Below are 13,067 nucleotides of genomic sequence, written 5' to 3'. Positions count from 1 at the left end.
CAGCTTTTCATCGGACAGACGGCAAAGAAAGGGTTTGCCGTCATCAGTAGACGGCAAAGAAAAACTGATGGCAAAATATACTTTGCCGTCTGCGGAAAAAAACACAGACGGCAAATAGCTCACTTTGCCGTCTGCATTCTATATTACAGACGACAAAGATCTTTACAGTTTGTAATATAAAATGCCGACGGCAAAGTGAGCTCTTTGCCGTCTGTAATATAAATGCAGACGGCAAAGAAGAAACACAGCCCACGGATCGATCACGCGGATCCGTGACATGGCAGAATCTGGTGCACACATCCACCTTATCCTCCACCCGACGCCCAACGGCCCACGTGCCCCACGACCTCACCTTATCCTCCACCCCACCCCCACCTGCCCACCTGCCCACCACGATTCTCTCTCTCTCTCGTACCTCTCTCTCCCTCTCGATCCAGACCACACCGGCGCCCCCACCACCTCGACTACCCTAGCCTCACCGGCCACCACCTCGCACACCGACCGCCACGGCCGACCTCAGCGCTCCTACCCCGTCGCCCACGTCGGCCGCCGGCTCCGGCCCCGTCCCCCGCCGGCCGCCGACCCCGTCCCCGGTCGCCCCCACCGGCCGCCAGCTCCTTTCCTCTCCGCCTCCGGCGCCGCCAAGCCAGCACCGTCCTGCTTTGCCCCTGCCGGCCTCCGGCCCCTATCCCGTCGCCCCCACCAGCCACCGGCCCCATCCCTTGATGCTGCAGTGCCGCACCACCTCGTGGATGAGCGTGGCAAGCTCCGTTGCAGTGGTGGACGCCTTGAGTCCCATCCCTCTTGTAATTTTTTTGGTGAGATATGCCTCTTGTATGCTGTGTAATTCATTTGCGTGTACTAATTCATTTGCATCTACTCTGTGTAATCCGTTCGTGTGTAATCTATTTATTTTGTGAAATGGAACAATTTTGTATTGTGAAATTCATCCGTGGAGTACTGGAACAGCAAGTGTTGATGGATATTGTGGTTTTTGTCGTGGTCTGTTTGTTCCTTTTTTTAATATAAAAACATTCTTTGCCGTTAGTGATTTTTGAGGCAGAGGGCAAAGGCACAGATTCTAGCTGATAGCAACGATGCTTTTCTTTACCGTCTGGGGTATACGTGCAGGACGGCAAAAGTAGTTTGGCTGACGGCAAAATCTTTGCCGTATGCCCGAATAAAAGCTGACGGCAAAGCAGTCTTTGTCGCCATCCTCTTTGCCGTCAGCCGGCTGACGGCAAACTCTTTGCCGTCTGTATTCCGCTCTTTGCCGTCTGTTACCGCCAGACGACAAACTAGCTGATTCCTGTAGTGTTTAGAAAAAAAAGGAAGGAGGTTATGAGCGTACTTGTAGGCCCGTCCGTATTGTGCTTCCGCCGATGTCCAGGGTATTTTAAGTGCATAGTTATGTATGCGCGGTACAAATTTCGCAGGTGTATGGGGCGGACGGCAGAAGCCGAACTGCTAGTCCAGCTCTGAAATTGGTCCGTCCTGCTGAATGGAGACCGGCGGCTTAATGGCCGACAAATTATGCGGTTTAATAAGACCGCTTTGTACTTCAGCTGAAGTGGCCGTAGTATGATCCTTAGTCCGGAGGGAGTGCTTCTCATGCTCCCCTATGGATGTGTGTGTCACGTATACCATGTTCACTGTTTTTACTTTGGGGGGAAATTGCTTCTGACCCCCGGTATTTGGTTGGTGAGTCTCTTCGTCGTCGCTGTCACCGGGCGGCCTCTTCCCCTTGTGTTCGACGTTGAGCTTGCCGGCCTGTTTGAAGACCCAACAACTTCTGTTGGTGTGATTCGCTGGTTTATCGGGGTTGCCATGGATCTGGCAGGGCCGATCCAATATCTTGTCTAAATTGGATGGTCCGTCTCTGTTTACCTTGAATGGCTTTTTCCGTTGACCGGGTTTGGGACCGCTGAATCCGGCGTTGACTGCTGTGTCGTGCGTTCTTTCATTATCATTGTGACGTTTGTGTTTACTGCGTCGTGGCTTGCCATTGCCGTCTCGGACTTCGGAAGTGCCTGAATCGCTGGCGCTGTTGCTTCTACGAGCTAGCCAGCTGTCTTCTCCCGCGCAAAAGCGGGTCATCAGAGCGGTAAGGGCTCACATGGATTTTGGTTTTTCTTGACCGAGGTGGCGGGCGAGCCACTCGTTCCGGACGCTGTGTTTGAAGGCCGCTAGGGCTTCCGCGTCCGGATGGTCAACGATTTGGTTATTTTTAACTAAGAACCTAGTCCAGAGCTTCCTGGCTGACTCTCCGGGCTGCTGGACGATGTGACTTAAGTCATCGGCATCTGGTGGCCGGACATATGTACCTTGGAAGTTGTCGCGGAAGGCGTCTTCCAAATCCTCCCAACTTCCAATAGAGTTTTCAGGCAGACTGTTTAGCCAGTGCCGAGATGGCCCTTTGAGTTTTAGTGGGAGGTATTTGATGGCATGAAGGTCATCTCCGCGGGCCATATGGATGTGGAGAAGGAAATCCTCGATCCATACCACGGGGTCAGTTGTTCCATCATATGATTCGATATTCACGGGTTTCCTTCTGTGGGAATTCGCGCTCCATTACTTCGTCCGTGAAGCAAAGAGGGTGTGCGGCGCCTCTATATTGGGCCACATTGCGACGTAGCTCCGATGGAGTCCGTCTGTGGTTTTCGGCCTGGGTGTGACTAGGCCTGTCACGTCCGAATAGATAGTCATCGTCACGTGTCGGGGCACGTCCTCGCGATCTGTAGATCGATCTGGTATGTCCTGCTCTATTGTCCAGGTCCTGCCGAAGGTCGTATGTATAACCACGAGCTGTTTTATTTCTGCCTTTACGATGAGGCAGGGCGGGCTGCTGTTCGGCTTGAGTTGCTGCTTTATCCCGACCACGTAGTGGTCGGTCAGCTGCATTGCGCAATGATGGTGCGGGCTCTGGCGCCTCGTCATCGAACTGAGGTAGTAATTTGCGCTTCGGGTAGCTTTTGGCTGGGCGCTTGCGGCCGTATTCTTCGGCTGCTAGGACATCCGTCCATCTATCGTTGAGCAGGTCTTGGTCAGCTTGAAGCTGCTGCTGCTTCTTTTTCAGGCTCCTTGCAGTGGCTATTAGCCGGCGCTTGAAGCGCTCCTGCTCGAGAGGTTCCTCAGGCACGATGAAATCCTCGTTGCCGAGGCTCACCTCATCCTCGGAGAGCGGAAGGTAGTTAATGTCCTCTGAGTCGTCGTGTATGGCCTGTTCGTCAGGGCTAACTTGCCCGTTTTCCCGTCCATCCTGTTCGGAGATTGCCCCAACAGGGTCTTCATTGTCTTCGGCATAGTCCGGAGTATTGTTTACTCCAGTGCTGGTATTGCTATTTTTTGCATAACGTGACTTAGAGCGGCGCCACTGACGCCTGGGTTTGTCATCGTCGTTAGTTTCTTTAGGTGTATCCACCATGTATATGTCGTATGAAGAAGTGGCCGTCCAGCGTCCGGTAAGCGGCGGGTTTTGGCCCTGCTCCTCATCGGCATCGCCGTCCATACCGTCGATGTCCTCGGAGCCGTAATCAAGCATGTCGGTTAGGTCCTCGACAGTGGCTATGAAGTGGGCGGTGGGTGGGAAACGAAATTCTCCATCATCAGCCTCTAGTTCGAACTGGATATCATTCGGCTGTGAGTCCCCCGCCAAGGATAGATTTTTTAATGAGTTTAGCACGTCGCCTAGTGGCGAGTGCCGGAAGATGTCCGCGGAGCTAAATTCGACAATAGATGTCCGATCAAGCTCGAGGTATGCGGACGCACATGGTTCGGAACCTGTGACCGGAGACAAGTCCGTGGTTCTGGTGACATAGATGTCACTTGAAGTTAGGTCTGTGTGCGGCTCCAATGCCGCTGAATCTGTGGCTTCCATGGCGGGGTTGAGCTTCCCATCCTCGGATGGCGCGATCTGCTCCGGATCTAAGGCCAGAGCAGCAATAGGTGCTATCTCCTGGGTATGGTCTGATGACAGATCTACATCATGTTCATCGTGGTGGCAGGGAGCGGCTGCCATGGTCTCGAATCCGTCGAAGCTCAAGTCTCCACGGATATCCGCGACGAAGTTCAAGTTTCCAAATCTGACCTGATGGCCGGGGGCGTAGCTTTCGATCTGCTCCAGATGGCCAAGCGAGTTGGCCCGCAGTGCGAAGCCGTCGAATACGAAGATCTGTCCGGGGAGGAAGACTTCCCCTTAGACAGCATCGCTGTAGATGGTCGAAGGAGCCATCAAACCTTTTGACGATGGCACAGTGGAACTCTCAATGAAAGCACCAATGTCGGTGTCGAAACCGGCGGATCTCGGGTAGGGGGTCCCGAACTGTGCGTCTAAGGTCAATGGTAACAGGAGACGGGGGACACAATGTTTACCCAGGTTCGGGCCCTCTCTATGGAGGTAATACCCTACTTCCTGCTTGATTGATCTTGATGAATATGAGTGTTACAAGAGTTGATCTACCGCGAGATCGTAATGGCTAAAAACCTAGAAGTCTAGTCTGTATGACTATGATTATCCTTCCTCTCTACGGACCTAGCCCTCCGGTTTATATAGACACCGGAGGGATCTAGGGTTACATAAAGTCGGTTACAGAGAAAGGAATCTTCATATTTGGTCGCCAAGCTTACCTTCCACGCCAAGGAGAGTCCCATCCGGACACGGGTAGAGTCTTCGGTCTTTGTATCTTCACAGCCCATCAGTCCGGCCCATAGCTAACAGGCCGGACGCCCGAGGACCCCTTAATCCAGGACTCCCTCACCCTTCCACAGGGATTTAGCTCTCACTCTTTATAACATTGCACACATAGTCTTTAGCTTTTTTTGACAGAGCAAATTCCTCCTTGCTCCATTTCCGTAGTATCTACTATGTCTTTAACCTCACCAAGTGCTTCATAGACATGCTCCAAATTTTAGTTAATCGGCACCCAATAATCCTCTATGGTACGCTCCATGCCTACTACATGCACTTTCGAACTTGAACGGCCTCTGCCGACCACCCCCGTTATCCCAGTCTGATGTACTAATGCCAACTAGCAAGGCACAAGGATCAGACTCGGTTCTCTAGATGTGTGCAACCATTGTGTTCTCAAAGAGCTTCTGTTTCCCTGCTGCCTGTAGTCCCAAATACGCGGTAGTCCAACATCCTTACAATTTCTTGATTTTAAGCAGTTTGAAGGTGGCCTTCTTCTAAGTTACGATTCGCCCTCATCTGTCACTATAGATGTTCTAGCTTTAGCCTTTAGTCCTTTCGAGTTATGCCAAAATCTGTGAAGCGATAGAAATTGACCACCTCCCGAAAACCATCCATCATCCACGTACTCCTCCCTGTGCACACCTCCAGAGTCCAGATTGATCATTCTCATCGAGCAACTCATTGAAATCACTTGCGCACAACCATGGGTTATCATGTTCTCCTCTGAGGAAATTTCCTAACAACGCAGAAATTCCAGAATTAACAAGTTAGTGTATGTATAACTGGTTGCAAGATGACAGGCATGCAACTAACTAACAATGAACTAAAATACATATTGACCACTAGGGCTTCGCCTAATCTTCTATAGCCTCGAATTATGGCCTTGCCAAGTGGTTTTCGGGTGCCCCATGACGGCCTACCAATACCCTGAGTGACTTAACCACAACCTATTTTAGAACATCCCTGCCAAGGGGCTCAGCTTAAAAGAGCTAACCATATTAATTTACCCAATACCGTGGATAGTGGCTAGTCGAGCAGATTGAATGCTTTTGCAAAGGGTGTACATCTTTACCCAAGAGTTGAGTCACACATGTCTCGCCACTTAGGAATAGACATGCTACATGTTGTGTGTCGGTCAGTCATGCAACATATACATACCATATTTTGTGTACAAATGAAGATGCCACTCGATCAATGATATGAGAACAGTGTGTCGAGTGCAGAGAATTCTACAGGAATAGAAGAATTTGCAACTTTGGCGCAAAACCCTACATGATATAGATAGAAACAAACATTGTGCCAAACTATAAATAATCTGGTAACAAGGCAAACCAAACTCAACAAAATGATATGGGCATGCTATAGTCTATGGAATAATGGGATCAATGCAATGGGATCATAATGCATATTACAATGAGAAAAGGAAACTAAACCAATTATAAAAGCCTTGTAAAAAATTCCATCCATATAGCCATGTAAGCATTACTTCGGATATGTTAGACGTGATGGCACATCCCATCTCCTGCCTAGTTGTAGATCCTATCTTGATTAGTCTCCAAGGCCCTTGTTATCCTTCTTTGATATCAGTGCAATACACGCGCCACTAAGGCTATTGTCCTCGGGGAGGCCTGAACCTATATAACCCGTGGTGTTGTCCTGATAGACCACTACATGATTCCGTCGCGTTCCTACTTCTTCGACATATCGTTGGATCAACAATTTACCAATACTCAGTAGAATTGATTAATTCCAGCTAGCATAGGAATGATTGACAAAAAATAATGTAGAAGATTTAAGCCAAAAACATCAATGTTACGTGCAATCTATTTTAATGATTTACCTTGAACAACCAATGAGTCTGATCTTGGGAGAAAATATTCAGCATACTAGAATAAATAGGAATGAGTTTATTGCCATGAATGTATCCTAATAATAATGTGCTTGGATATGGGAGAAATCATTTATCATGAAAGAACAAATATGGAAGACATTGATTGCGACCAATTTTAGTGGCCCTCTATATAAACACAAGAAACGACATCACTAGTTCTATAACATTTTACCGGAAGAACTATACAACAGAAGGAGTGTGTAGCTCTTATCCATGGCTTTTGGAAGCAAAATCACATGGGTACTAGGCATAGTGGCTTTGTTGGCCATCTTAACCACTGCCCAATCATATGATACATCAGGTAGGCACATAAACATTTTTATTTACTTGCACATATAGTTTTATATTTTTGTACCATTTGTTGGAGTTATTGTGGCGTTCTGATTATTTTTGTTGCATTACATTTTATTCTCCACAGCTCGTATAGGGAATTGTGATGATACGCCGAATTGCTCAGATGGTAAATGCAAGGATACATGTGCTAGCCAAGGTTACGAGGCAAAAGCGAGTTCTTGCGTAAAACAATTTGGAAGGACATTCTGTTGCTGTAGCAAGGATGGGTCAGAATAATGTTCTTACAAGCTCGTATGTGCAAGCAACGAAGAAGAACAATATGTATCTTCTCATGATATAATAAATGCAATAATTTACTACTATATCTTTTTGCTACAATACAAAATGTAAACACATTAAGACATGCTAAATAAACGCGATCCTTCCTGGAATGGAAACTCACGAAGCAGGTTTACAATACCTTTTGATAGTGAGTACCGCGTGATACTATATTTAGTATCATCTATCTATATCTACATCATCTATATATATATCAATATAAAAAGACCCAAAGGGGCATATCCAATTAATCTTGGCCATCAAATTATGTCAATCCAACGACCTAGACTGCTTCAATGTCAAGCGCTCAACACATTTAGCGTGCAGTTAATTTCATGCCAAAAATAGTGCTAATCACATAATAACACGTAAATAACATCCTAATTAATATCCGCATGCACTTAATATATTTCCAAATTAACATGCATTGCACGTACATTGACTAGTCAATATAAAAAGACCCAAAAAGGCATATTCAACAAATCTCAGCCATCAAACAGTGTCAATCCAATGATCTATGTTCCTCCAATGGTAACCGATCAACATGTTTAGCACGCAATTAATAACATACCAAATATAGACTATTATATAATTAACTTGTAATTGACATCCTACCTAATATTAATGTGCAATTAATTTTCTGCCTAATATCAACATGTATATATTTTGCCTGATATTGACGTGCATTGCACGTATACATATACTAGTACTAGCAAATATGTACGTGCGTTGCAATGAGAGAAAAGAATATATCACACGCATCTAGCCTAATAAGCATGACCGAAAAAACTCTCGTGCTACCCTGTGCTGGCGCACATGCTCTATATTAATGTAGCATCCCATGCGTCACCGATTATCCTCCTTTCCGCCCTCGTTGATGGGTGCCTAGCGTCCACTTGACCACAATATATCTAGACGTGGTCAATGTTGGAACAGCCCAGGAGGAGGAAGTAGACTCACGCACACAAACTCAAGGTGGAAGAAGATAATGAACACGCAGAGCATTTTTTGGTGGCACACGCACTTGCCTTTTCTCTTGTTCCTTCTCACACATACATGATGCAAATACATGGTTTTAATAGCCGGACTCACACGACTATCACGCACCCACTAACCACTAGCATGCACACACGCCGGTCAAGCCGCACCTACTTGATCCTATTTTTACTTACCACAAGCTACTTGCACGCCCATGTTCAACACTAGTACTGCCTTCCTCAACGGTCATACAACCAGGCCAAACTGCGTGCATGCAGCCTCACACTAAGTACGACCTGACCACACTAATAGTACATGTGCATGCAGGTCACATCTCTCCACATGCACTGATCACTTGGTCACCTAATACACATATACATGACTACGACCACTCATCTCCTGGCTTGCCGACCTGCTTGCGTGCACTTGCTCTATCTCTCTGCTGCTGATCCGGCCGCTACGCCATGTTGCCGAGCATGCAATTTTCTCTGTACTTGGCTGACTAATGCAACTCTACGTGGCTATTACACAACGCAACAAATTAAACATGACCTAATATTAAATGCTTAATACTAATAACAAGATTAGTTCCAACAGTCAATCTCTAGATGATGAGCTTGACCATCACATGGCACATCTGTCATTGAATCCCATCAGCGCAAGGGAATGTTTAAACTAAACTATTGAGCCGGGTGTGAGGGCTGCCCTCCGTGTCCCTTGGGCACATCCTCCATACAACATCCCCTGTACAATGCCCGTGGTTCGTTATAGAGCAAACGCCAATCACCATGTACCAGGGTTGTCTGGGTCAAGTGGCCGTGTCACGTAACAAAGGTTGCTAATGGCAAAAACAATGAATCGATTAAGGGTAGGATCATGTACGAGGCCTTGTCCACCACCACATTGAGCGGTCACTTGGCCACTTGCTAGCCACTCGCCGCCAAGGCAACTCGCTCAAGCATTAGCACAAACACCTTGTGCTCACCACTAGCGCAAGATAACCTTCTCAGTCTTTTTCACTGTTTTGACCTTATCAGGAAAATTTAGCACAAAATGAACTCTCTCCGATTTTATTTCGCGATCTGGCCCTTTTGATAACGCCACGGTTTGTGGCGTTTCTGCCCCACATGGATACGCCGGGCCACACAACGTTTCTTTCCTTAATAGATAAGTGGCAAATGGGCACTTCTTGTTGGAAACGCCGCACCCTATGACATTTGGAGTTGGGGTAGCAACGCCAAAGTCCTTGTCGTTTACAGCAACGCCATAGATGCTGGCGTTTCTGCCCTGCCATGTAGCGTTCCGAACAGGCCAGCAACTTAGGCTGGCTTGGCGTTTCCAAATAGAGCAGCAACGCCACGGCTTTTGGCGTTTTTGAAAAGGGTCAGATCGTGAAATAATTTCGTGGGGAGCTTATTTTGTGCTTAAGTTTTTTGACAAGGTCAAACCATAGAAAATCCCAACCTTGTCCACCGCCACATTCAGAGGTCACTTGGCAGCTCGCCGCCAGGGCAACTCACTCAAGCATTACCACAAACATCTTGTGCTCACTAGTAGAAGATAAATTGATGGCAACATTTTTTTCTTATAGTTTTCATATATATAGGAGGTCAACGTACATTATCTATAACAAAAGATGTTAGCTAGCAAATCGAAGCCATCCAGCAAGACGAGACACGAGCCAGCCCAATACGGGCCAACGATCGGGCGAAAAAGGATGAATGAGGCAAATATCCATTTCTACCCAAGCTCATCTGCATTCGATAAAAAATACAAATGAAAATAAAAAATTCAAAAAAATCCAAACTTTTTCATGGTAGATAATTTGGTGCGTCAGATGCGCTCCAAATTTTACATCATTTGGACATATGAGTAGTTCTCAGTAAAAAGACAAATTGGGCCAGAACAATGCAAGACCAATAAGTTTTTACAGACCCCAAAATTGCTTGTTCTGCCGAGACCTACTTAGATGTCCAAATGATCTGAAATTTCGAGCGCACCTCGCGCACCAAAACTATCTACCAGGTAAAAAAACTAGAATTTTTTTGAATCTTTAAACTATTTGTTTTGAATTTTTTTCTTCATGCAGGTGTAGATGAGTCTGGGCGCCGAATCGCTGCTCTAAGAATGAGGGGTTTGTAATATAGTCGGTGTTGTTACACAAACAATGTAATCTATACACATTATATTTACTACACTAGAAGAAATTTACTACCCAAAAATATTACATTGTCAAAAAATAACTTATGGGCGAAAAAATGGTAGTTTCTTTTGAGAAATAGCGAGGACACCCCATAAAAAATACGGTAAAAATATCAAAATATTATGTAATTTGGTTTTGTAAAACTACCGGCTGACACCCCATCACAAATCATGATTGTGCAATTTGGAGAACATGAGATAACAACAACAACACACATTTCTCCCGTTTGCTCCTGCTCATTTATTGAAGGTCTCTCTTTTGTTCTCATCCTCAGTTTGTTTATTCCCAAAGCCACTTGTTCATATTTCAATTAATTTGTCAACATATATAAATTGGTGGGAAATCGGTATGAGAGAGCAAGATGGGACTATTCAACAAAGAATATCCATGCATCCTCTTTGAAAAGGTGGCTCACGACCCATAAGAGAAGGATCACCAGTAGCCTAGAGCGATTTGATGCAGAGCAGGCCCAACAACACAATTACATGGGTCTGTTCTGATGGAAGGTAATCATCAGCGCAGAAGGAGAACGAAAACCCTATTTGACGGCGATCTCTATTTGGCGCGTAGGTCGAGTAATTGTACCCTCTAGACCAGTCACTCTCTTGTTCAACCTTGCAATATCTTTGGCAAGCTTGGTGATAACACTCTGAGCCCTGCCCTGCCATTCATCATCCAACCACTTAACATAGACTAACATAGACACAATCCTCATATCCCTATGAATGTTTCCTTGGATTAGTCAATGGGCCCAGAGGGTATACATTAACTTTTTTTACTTTGCACTAACCTCTAATGGGAAGAAGAGAAACTGTCTTCCTATGTCAAATCCATTCTTGCATACACGTCATGTGGGGGTGTTGCAATTGTTGCGATTGGCGTGCAGCGGAGTTGCAACCACAAAACCAATTGCTATGATTGTTGTCATTTTTTGATAGAATCAGAGACCATGGGGCTGTAGCCGGCGCACAGAGAAACTTCATCTGGCAATGGCAAATGCTAGGATCGGCGACCGAGAAAGCGACAACCGACGACCAAAAAAGCTTCAACCGGAGACAGGAAGCTGGGGGCTGGGATCGCGCAACCGTAAAAGCTGCAATTGGTGGAAGAGGAAGCTACAACCGACAAATGGACAAGCTTCAACCTGGGGACATTGATTGTTTTTGCTGGGACCTGCAACAGCTATTTTGCTATGACAGGCAAACGTTTTTGCCGGGATCGTCATTGAGTTTTGCTGCGACTTGCAAAAGATTTTGCTGGGACCGTCTACTGCAGCGTGTATAAGCACAACGACGGGGTGGATGCTGCGACAGCTGCAAGGTTCTCGGCGAGAACGAGGAGACTGCAGTTGCGGGCAAGGATTCGTGTTGGAACCAGCGAGAGCCGGTGATGCAAGCTCCATGGAGCGATGTTTTCGAATGCGGGAAGGAGGTTTTGCAAGGGTGGCGAGCGGCGGCGAGATGGTAGTGCGGCGGTGCTTCGAGCTCGGTAGCCTCACGCGTGCCCATGGTGGGTATCGACGACGATGCGTTGCAGCTTGTCAAGCGGGGCATATCAATGGCTAGCAGATATCGCATCGTATGGCGTGGGATGCGACCGGCCTTATATTTTTGGATATGGGCTATGAGTTTCTAAAACAGATGTGTACATCTATCCACAATTTCTAGTCTGACATAGTGGTAGTTTTGATGCCATATCATTTCTATAATTGGAAATCTAGAAGACAATATATACGCCATCCGTTCTGGAATATAAGGTGCATAAATTTCTCTGGAAGTCATGCAAATGTTTTAGAACAGGATTATTGAATGAAATATTAACATCTGCAATGAAAAAAAACAAATATGAAATAAGTTTTCGTAATGGATCCAATGATGCAAATTTGGTATTATAGATATTAATACTTTTTTTTGCAGAAAAACTTCCAATCTATTCATCTTCAATCATGGCAGTACAACGAACACCAGAAATAAAAAATTCATCCAGATCCGCAGACCACCTAGCGATGACTACAAGCACTGAAGCGAGCCGAAGGCGTGCCGCCGTCATCACCCCTCCATTGCCGGAGTCGGGCACAACTTGTTATAGCAGACAGTCGGGAAGTCGTCGTGCTAAGGCCCCATAGGACCAGCGCACCAGAACAGTAACCGCCGCCGATGAAGAATAACGTAGGTTGGAAGGATTCAACCCGAAGACACACGAATGTAGACGAACAACGACGAGATCCGAGAAAATCCACCAAAGATAGATCCGCCGGAGACACACCTCCACACGCCTACCAACGATGCTAGATGCACCGCCGGAACGGGGGCTAGGCGGGGAGACCTTTATTCCATCTTCAGGGAGCCGCCACCGTCTCGCCATCCTGAGCAGGACACAAACCCTAACAAGACAGGAAAAAAACGACTGAAAACGGAGCCCTCCCGCCGGCCCTTGGCAGGATCCACCGCCCCTCCATGGCCCTAGGGCCACCGGAGACGAGGCAGACCTGCGGCGGCGCCGGCGAGAGGCAGAAACCCTAGCTTTCTTTCTTTGAAGGAGGAGATATTAATACTTTTTTAAATCTAAAAACATAGTCAAACAGGCACAAGTTTGACTTTTAACAAAGCAATACACCTTATATTTTGGAACGAAGGGAATATGAAGCAAACATGGGATCATGTGTTTAGAAACTGATGATATCAGACAATACA

General features: G+C 46.5%; 1 long non-coding RNA gene across 1 annotated transcript; it reads left to right on the top strand.

Moving 5' to 3' along the window:
• Window positions 1-3,971: 3,971 nt before the first annotated feature.
• Window positions 3,972-7,237, top strand: LOC141021142 (uncharacterized). The gene is made up of 2 exons (XR_012181151.1): window positions 3,972-6,882; window positions 7,000-7,237. It is a non-coding gene; the product is annotated as an uncharacterized lncRNA (long non-coding RNA).
• Window positions 7,238-13,067: the final 5,830 nt, after the last annotated feature.

This window comes from Aegilops tauschii, chromosome 4, assembly GCF_002575655.3.
Source record: "Aegilops tauschii subsp. strangulata cultivar AL8/78 chromosome 4, Aet v6.0, whole genome shotgun sequence".
NCBI classification, from domain to species: Eukaryota; Viridiplantae; Streptophyta; class Magnoliopsida; order Poales; family Poaceae; genus Aegilops; species Aegilops tauschii.
This window is presented reverse-complemented; position numbering and strand designations above follow the sequence as displayed.